This window comes from Labrus bergylta, chromosome 2, assembly GCF_963930695.1.
Source record: "Labrus bergylta chromosome 2, fLabBer1.1, whole genome shotgun sequence".
Classification (NCBI taxonomy): Eukaryota; Metazoa; Chordata; class Actinopteri; order Labriformes; family Labridae; genus Labrus; species Labrus bergylta.
The window spans coordinates 37,681,067-37,689,213 of record NC_089196.1 but is presented as its reverse complement, the minus strand read 5'-3'; positions in this window follow the sequence as shown (position 1 = coordinate 37,689,213).

The following is an 8,147-nucleotide window of genomic DNA, read 5'->3' as shown; positions in this document are numbered from 1 at the left end:
AGGTTGGGGAGGACCGAGAAAGGGTCAAGATAAGGCCCAAAGGGTGAGCCCTCTCGGCCTGAGGTAGGCTGAAAAATGCTGCCCCCCTGTGGAAGTCATTGGATTTAGGGAACCAGGGGTCTGAGCCATGGGATTTAGGGAACCAGGGGTGTGAGCCATGGGATTTAGGGAACCAGGGGTCTGAGCCATGGGATTTAGGGAACCAGGGATGTGAGCCATGGGATTTAGGGAACCAGGGGTCTGAGCCATGGGATTTAGGGAACCAGGGGTGTGAGCGAAAAAAAGTTTATGGAACCAGGGGCGTGAGCGAAAAAAGTTTATGGAACCAGAGGCACGAGGTTTTGCTGGCTGTGGCTATGTGTTGTTAGCCGAGATGGGTGCTTAATAGTGGGTCCGCAGGATAGAGAGGTGCAAGAGGTCCCTGGAGGTGGGTGACCGGAGGGAGGTGGTGGCATGGCCCCCCCCCCCCCCCCCCCCCGGGGTGTGGGTGGGTGTGTGTGTGGTGAGGCCGAGGAGAGTGAGAGGGAGAGGCTAGAGGAGGGTGAGGGAGTGCTTGGTGCTCTTGGGTCTGCTGGAGGAGGGTGAGGGAGTGCTAGAGATGAAGTGTGGGGCTTTGGGTGCTCCAGGGTGGGATGGAGGAGTGTGACAGAGAGCCTGGTGCTCTGTGAGAAGCGTGAGAGTGATATAGACAAAGTGTCTGGCTTTGGGTGCTCCTGGGTGGGCTGGAGGAGGGTGAGGGAGTGCCTGGTGCTCCTGGGTGCTCCTGGGTCAGATGGAGAAGTGTGACAGAGTGCCTGGGGCTCTGGAGGAAGGGTGGGAGAGATAGAGACAGAGTGTCAGGCTTTGGGTGCTCCTGGGTGGGCTGGAGGAGGGTGACAGAGAGCCTGGTGCTCTGTGAGAAGCGTGAGAGTGATAGAGACAAAGTGTCTGGCTTTGGGTGCTCCTGGGTGGGCTGGAGGAGTGTGAGGGAGTGCCTGGTGCTCCTGGGTGCTCCTGGGTCAGATGGAGAAGTGTGACAGAGTGCCTGGGGCTCTGGAGGAAGGGTGGGAGAGATAGAGACAGAGTGTGGGGCTTTGGGTGCTCCTGGGTGGGCTGGAGGAGGGTGACAGAGAGCCTGGTGCTCTGTGAGAAGCGTGAGAGTGATATAGACAAAGTGTCGGGCTTTGGGTGCTCCTGGGTGGGCTGGAGGAGGGTGAGGGAGTGCCTGGTGCTCCTGGGTGCTCCTGGGTCAGATGGAGAAGTGTGACAGAGTGCCTGGGGCTCTGGAGGAAGGGTGGGAGAGATAGAGACAGAGTGTCAGGCTTTGGGTGCTCCTGGGTGGGATGGAGAAGTGTGACAGAGTGCCTGGTGCTCTGGGTGCTCCTGGGTCGGCTGGAGGAGTGTGAGAGACAGCCTGGAGCTCTGGAGGAAGGGTGGGAGAGATAGAGATACAAAGTGTGGGGCTTTGGGTGCTCCTGGGTGGGCTGGAGGAGGGTGACAGAGAGCCTGGTGCTCCTGGGTCGGCTGGAGGAGTGTGAGAGACAGCCTGGGGCTCTGGAGGAAGGGTGGGAGAGATAGAGATACAAAGTGTGGGGCTTTGGGTGCTCCTGGGTGGGCTGGAGGAGGGTGACAGAGAGCCTGGTGCTCATGGGTCTGCTGGAGGAGTGTGTGAGAGACAGCCTGGGGCTCTGGAGGAAGGGTGGGAGAGATAGAGACGGGCTTGGGGTGCTCATGGGTCGGATGGAGAAGTGTGACATGAAGCCTGGGTCTCTGGGTGCTCCTGGGTGGGCTGGAGGAGTGTGTCAGAGTCCCTGGGGCTCTGGAGGAAGGGTGGGAGAGATAGAGACAAAGTGTCGGGCTTGGGGTGCTCCTGGGACGGATGGAGAAGTGTGACATGAAGCCTGGGTCTCTGGGTGCTCCTGGGTGGGCTGGAGGAGTGTGGCAGGCAGCCTGGAGCTCTGGGGGGAGAGGTGGGAGGGCTGGGGGTCAAAGGGCCCCGTTGCTGGTGCACCCAGAGCGGATACAGATGTGTGGCAGGCAGCCTGGAGCTCTGGGGGAGAGGTGGGAGGGCTGGGGGTCAAAGGGCCCCGTTGCTGGTGCTCCTGGGGGGGGGGGGGGGGGGGGGCTGGAGGAGTGTGGCAGGCAGCCTGGAGCTCTGGGGAGGGCTGGGGTCAAAGGGCCCCGTTGCTGGTGCTCCTGGGTGGGCTGGAGGAGTGTGGCAGAGTGCCTGGAGCTCTGGGGGAGAGGTGGGAGGGCTGGGGTCAAAGGGCCCAGTTGCTGGTGCTCCTGGGTGGGCTGGAGGAGTGTGACAGAGTGCCTGGAGCTCTGGGGAGGGCTGGGGGTCAAAGGGCCCCGTTGCTGGTGCTCCTGGGGGGGCTGGAGGAGTGTGACAGAGTGCCTGGAGCTCTGGGGAGGGCTGGGGTCAAAGGGCCCCGTGGCTGGTGCTCCTGGCTGGGCTGGAGGAGTGTGACAGAGTGCCTGGAGCTCTGGGGGAGAGGTGGGAGGCCTGGGGGTCAAAGGGCCCCGTTGCTGGAGCTCCTGGGTGGGCTGGAGGAGTGTGGCAGAGTGCCTGGAGCTCTGGGGAGGGCTGGGGTCAAAGGGCCCCGTTGCTGGTGCTCCTGGGTGGGCTGGAGGAGTGTGGCAGAGTGCCTGGAGCTCTGGGGAGGGCTGGGGTCAAAGGGCCCCGTTGCTGGTGCTCCTGGGTGGGCTGGAGGAGTGTGACAGAGTGCCTGGAGCTCTGGGGAGGGCTGGGGTCAAAGGGCCCCGTTGCTGGTGCTCCTGGGTGGGCTGGAGGAGTGTGACAGAGTGCCTGGAGCTCTGGGGGAGAGGTGGGAGTCCTGGGGGTCAAAGGGCCCCGTTGCTGGAGCTCCTGGGTGGGCTGGAGGAGTGTGGCAGAGTGCCTGGAGCTCTGGGGAGGGCTGGGGTCAAAGGGCCCCGTTGCTGGTGCTCCTGGGTGGGCTGGAGGAGTGTGGCAGAGTGCCTGGAGCTCTGGGGAGGGCTGGGGTCAAAGGGCCCCGTTGCTGGTGCTCCTGGGTGGGCTGGAGGAGTGTGACAGAGTGCCTGGAGCTCTGGGGAGGGCTGGGGTCAAAGGGCCCCGTTGCTGGTGCTCCTGGGTGGGCTGGAGGAGTGTGACAGAGTGCCTGGAGCTCTGGGGGAGAGGTGGGAGTCCTGGGGGGTCAAAGGGCCCCGTTGCTGGAGCTCCTGGGTGGGCTGGAGGAGTGTGGCAGAGTGCCTGGAGCTCTGGGGAGGGCTGGGGTCAAAGGGCCCCGTTGCTGGTGCTCCTGGGTGGGCTGGAGGAGTGTGGCAGAGTGCCTGGAGCTCTGGGGAGGGCTGGGGTCAAAGGGCCCCGTTGCTGGTGCTCCTGGGTGGGCTGGAGGAGTGTGACAGAGTGCCTGGAGCTCTGGGGAGGGCTGGGGTCAAAGGGCCCCGTGGCTGGTGCTCCTGGCTGGGCTGGAGGAGTGTGACAGAGTGCCTGGAGCTCTGGGGGAGAGGTGGGAGGCCTGGGGGTCAAAGGGCCCCGTTGCTGGTGCTCCTGGGTGGGCTGGAGGAGTGTGACAGAGTGCCTGGAGCTCTGGGGAGGGCTGGGGTCAAAGGGCCCCGTGGCTGGTGCTCCTGGCTGGGCTGGAGGAGTTTGACAGAGTGCCTGGAGCTCTGGGGGAGAGGTGGGAGGCCTGGGGGTCAAAGGGCCCCGTTGCTGGTGCTCCTGGGTGGGCTGGAGGAGTGTGACAGAGTGCCTGGAGCTCTGGGGGAGAGGTGGGAGGCCTGGGGGTCAAAGGGCCCCGTTGCTGGTGCTCCTGGGTGGGCTGGAGGAGTGTGACAGAGTGCCTGGAGCTCTGGGGAGGGCTGGGGTCAAAGGGCCCCGTGGCTGGTGCTCCTGGCTGGGCTGGAGGAGTGTGACAGAGTGCCTGGAGCTCTGGGGGAGAGGTGGGAGGGCTGGGGGTCAAAGGGCCCCGTTGCTGGTGCTCCTGGGTGGGCTGGAGGAGTGTGACAGAGTGCCTGGAGCTCTGGGGGAGAGGTGGGAGGCCTGGGGGTCAAAGGGCCCCGTTGCTGGTGCTCCTGGGTGGGCTGGAGGAGTGTGACAGAGTGCCTGGAGCTCTGGGGGAGAGGTGGGAGGCCTGGGGGTCAAAGGGCCCCGTTGCTGGTGCTCCTGGGTGGGCTGGAGGAGTGTGACAGAGTGCCTGGAGCTCTGGGGGAGAGGTGGGAGGCCTGGGGGTCAAAGGGCCCCGTTGCTGGTGCTCCTGGGTGGGCTGGAGGAGTGTGGCAGAGTGCCTGGAGCTCTGGGGGAGAGCTGGGAGGCCTGGGGGTCAAAGGGCCCCGTTGCTGGTGCTCCTGGCTGGGCTGGAGGAGTGTGGCAGAGTGCCTGGAGCTCTGGGGGAGAGCTGGGAGGCCTGGGGGTCAAAGGGCCCCGTTGCTGGTGCTCCTGGGTGGGCTGGAGGAGTGTGGCAGAGTGCCTGGAGCTCTGGGGAGGGCTGGGGTCAAAGGGCCCCGTTGCTGGTGCTCCTGGGTGGGCTGGAGGAGTGTTGCAGAGTGCCTGGAGCTCTGGGGGAGAGGTGGGAGGCCTGGGGGTCAAAGGGCCCCGTTGCTGGTGCTCCTGGGTGGGCTGGAGGAGTGTGGCAGAGTGCCTGGAGCTCTGGGGGAGAGGTGGGAGGCCTGGGGGTCAAAGGGCCCCGTTGCTGGTGCTCCTGGGTGGGCTGGAGGAGTGTGGCAGAGTGCCTGGAGCTCTGGGGGAGAGGTGGGAGGCCTGGGGGTCAAAGGGCCCCGTTGCTGGTGCTCCTGGGTGGGCTGGAGGAGTGTGGCAGAGTGCCTGGAGCTCTGGGGGAGAGGTGGGAGGCCTGGGGGTCAAAGGGCCCCGTTGCTGGTGCTCCTGGGTGGGCTGGAGGAGTGTGGCAGGCAGACTGGAGCTCTGGGGGAGAGGTGGGAGGCCTGGGGGTCAAAGGGCCCCGTTGCTGGTGCTCCTGGGTGGGCTGGAGGAGTGTGGCAGAGTGCCTGGAGCTCTGGGGGAGAGGTGGGAGGCCTGGGGGTCAAAGGGCCCCGTTGCTGGTGCTCCTGGGTGGGCTGGAGGAGTGTGACAGAGTGCCTGGAGCTCTGGGGGAGAGGTGGGAGGCCTGGGGGTCAAAGGGCCCCGTTGCTGGTGCTCCTGGGTGGGCTGGAGGAGTGTGGCAGAGTGCCTGGAGCTCTGGGGGAGAGGTGGGAGGCCTGGGGTCAAAGGGCCCCGTTGCTGGTGCTCCTGGGTGGGCTGGAGGAGTGTGGCAGAGTGCCTGGAGCTCTGGGGGAGAGGTGGGAGGGCTGGGGGTCAAAGGGCCCCGTTGCTGGTGCTCCTGGGTGGGCTGGAGGAGTGTGACAGAGTGCCTGGAGCTCTGGGGGAGAGGTGGGAGGCCTGGGGGTCAAAGGGCCCCGTTGCTGGTGCTCCTGGGTGGGCTGGAGGAGTGTGGCAGGCAGCCTGGAGCTCTGGGGGAGAGGTGGGAGGCCTGGGGGTCAAAGGGCCCCGTTGCTGGTGCTCCTGGGTGGGCTGGAGGAGTGTTGCAGAGTGCCTGGAGCTCTGGGGGAGAGGTGGGAGGCCTGGGGGTCAAAGGGCCCCGTTGCTGGTGCACCCAGAGCGGTTACAGATGTGTGGCAGGCAGCCTGGAGCTCTGGGGGAGAGGTGGGAGGGCTGGGGACAAAGGGCCCCCGTTGCTGTTGCACCCAGAGCGGTTACAGATGTGTGGCAGGCAGCCTGGAGCTCTGGGGGAGAGGTGGGAGGGCTGGGGGCAAAGGGCCCCGTTGCTGGTGCTCCTGGGTCGGCTGGAGATGTGTGGCAGGCAGCCTGGAGCTCTGGGGGAGAGGTGGGAGGGCTGGGGACAAAGGGCCCCCGTTGCTGTTGCACCCAGAGCGGTTACAGATGTGTGGCAGGCAGCCTGGAGCTCTGGGGGAGAGGTGGGAGGGCTGGGGACAAAGGGCCCCGTTGCTGTTGCACCCAGAGCGGTTACAGATGTGTGGCAGGCAGCCTGGAGCTCTGGGGGAGAGGTGGGAGGGCTGGGGACAAAGGGCCCCCGTTGCTGTTGCACCCAGAGCGGTTACAGATGTGTGGCAGGCAGCCTGGAGCTCTGGGGGAGAGGTGGGAGGGCTGGGGGCAAAGGGCCCCGTTGCTGGTGCTCCTGGGTCGGCTGGAGATGTGTGGCAGGCAGCCTGGAGCTCTGGGGGAGAGGTGGGAGGGCTGGGGACAAAGGGCCCCCGTTGCTGTTGCACCCAGAGCGGTTACAGATGTGTGGCAGGCAGCCTGGAGCTCTGGGGGAGAGGTGGGAGGGCTGGGGGCAAAGGGCCCCGTTGCTGGTGCTCCTGGGTCGGCTGGAGATGTGTGGCAGGCAGCCTGGAGCTCTGGGGGAGAGGTGGGAGGGCTGGGGACAAAGGGCCCCCGTTGCTGTTGCACCCAGAGCGGTTACAGATGTGTGGCAGGCAGCCTGGAGCTCTGGGGGAGAGGTGGGAGGGCTGGGGGCAAAGGGCCCCGTTGCTGGTGCTCCTGGGTCGGCTGGAGATGTGTGGCAGGCAGCCTGGAGCTCTGGGGGAGAGGTGGGAGGGCTGGGGACAAAGGGCCCCCGTTGCTGTTGCACCTAGAGCGGTTACAGATGTGTGGCAGGCAGCGACACTTAGAAGAATTTGTGAAAATGAAGAAAAGTGGAAAAAATTTCTAAGTGCCGTGACACTTAGAAGAATTTGTGAAAATGAAGAAAAGTGGAAAAAATTTCTAAGTGCCGTGACACTTAGAAGAATTTGTGAAAATGAAGAAAAGTGGAAAAAATTTCTAAGTGCCGTGACACTTAGAAGAATTTGTGAAAATGAAGAAAAGTGGAAAAAATTTCTAAGTGCCGTGACACTTAGAAGAATTTGTGAAAATGAAGAAAAGTGGAAAAAATTTCTAAGTGCCGTGACACTTAGAAGAATTTGTGAAAATGAAGAAAAGTGGAAAAAATTTCTAAGTGCCGTGACACTTAGAAGAATTTGTGAAAATGAAGAAAAGTGGAAAAAATTTCTAAGTGCCGTGACACTTAGAAGAATTTGTGAAAATGAAGAAAAGTGGAAAAAATTTCTAAGTGCCGTGACACTTAGAAGAATTTGTGAAAATGAAGAAAAGTGGAAAAAATTTCTAAGTGCCGTGACACTTAGAAGAATTTGTGAAAATGAAGAAAAGTGGAAAAAATTTCTAAGTGCCGTGACACTTAGAAGAATTTGTGAAAATGAAGAAAAGTGGAAAAAATTTCTAAGTGCCGTGACACTTAGAAGAATTTGTGAAAATGAAGAAAAGTGGAAAAAATTTCTAAGTGCCGTGACACTTAGAAGAATTTGTGAAAATGAAGAAAAGTGGAAAAAATTTCTAAGTGCCGTGACACTTAGAAGAATTTGTGAAAATGAGAAAAAGTGGAAAAAATTTCTAAGTGCCGTGACACTTAGAAGAATTTGTGAAAATGAGAAAAAGTGGAAAAAATTTCTAAGTGCCGTGACACTTAGAAGAATTTTCGAAAAGCTGAAAATATTTCTAAGTGTCGCGGCACTTAGAAGAATTTTCGAAAAGCTGAAAATATTTCTAAGTGTCGCGGCACTTAGAAGAATTTTCGAAAAGCTGAAAATATTTCTAAGTGTCGCGGCACTTAGAAGAATTTTCGAAAAGCTGAAAATATTTCTAAGTGTCGCGGCACTTAGAAGAATTTTCGAAAAGCTGAAAATATTTCTAAGTGTCGCGGCACTTAGAAGAATTTTCGAAAAGCTGAAAATATTTCTAAGTGTCGCGGCACTTAGAAGAATTTTCGAAAAGCTGAAAATATTTCTAAGTGTCGCGGCACTTAGAAGAATTTTCGAAAAGCTGAAAATATTTCTAAGTGTCGCGGCACTTAGAAGAATTTTCGAAAAGCTGAAAATATTTCTAAGTGTCGCGGCACTTAGAAGAATTTTCGAAAAGCTGAAAATATTTCTAAGTGTCGCGGCACTTAGAAGAATTTTCGAAAAGCTGAAAATATTTCTAAGTGTCGCGGCACTTAGAAGAATTTTCGAAAAGTTGAAAAAAATGAAGGGAGAGCTGACCAGGTTTCAGCTCTCCCTTCTCCCGTTGGCACTTAGAAAAAAATTCGGGAGAAGGGAGAGCTGACAAGGGCTCAGCTCTCCCTTCTCCCGTTGGCACTTAGAAAAAAATTCGGGAG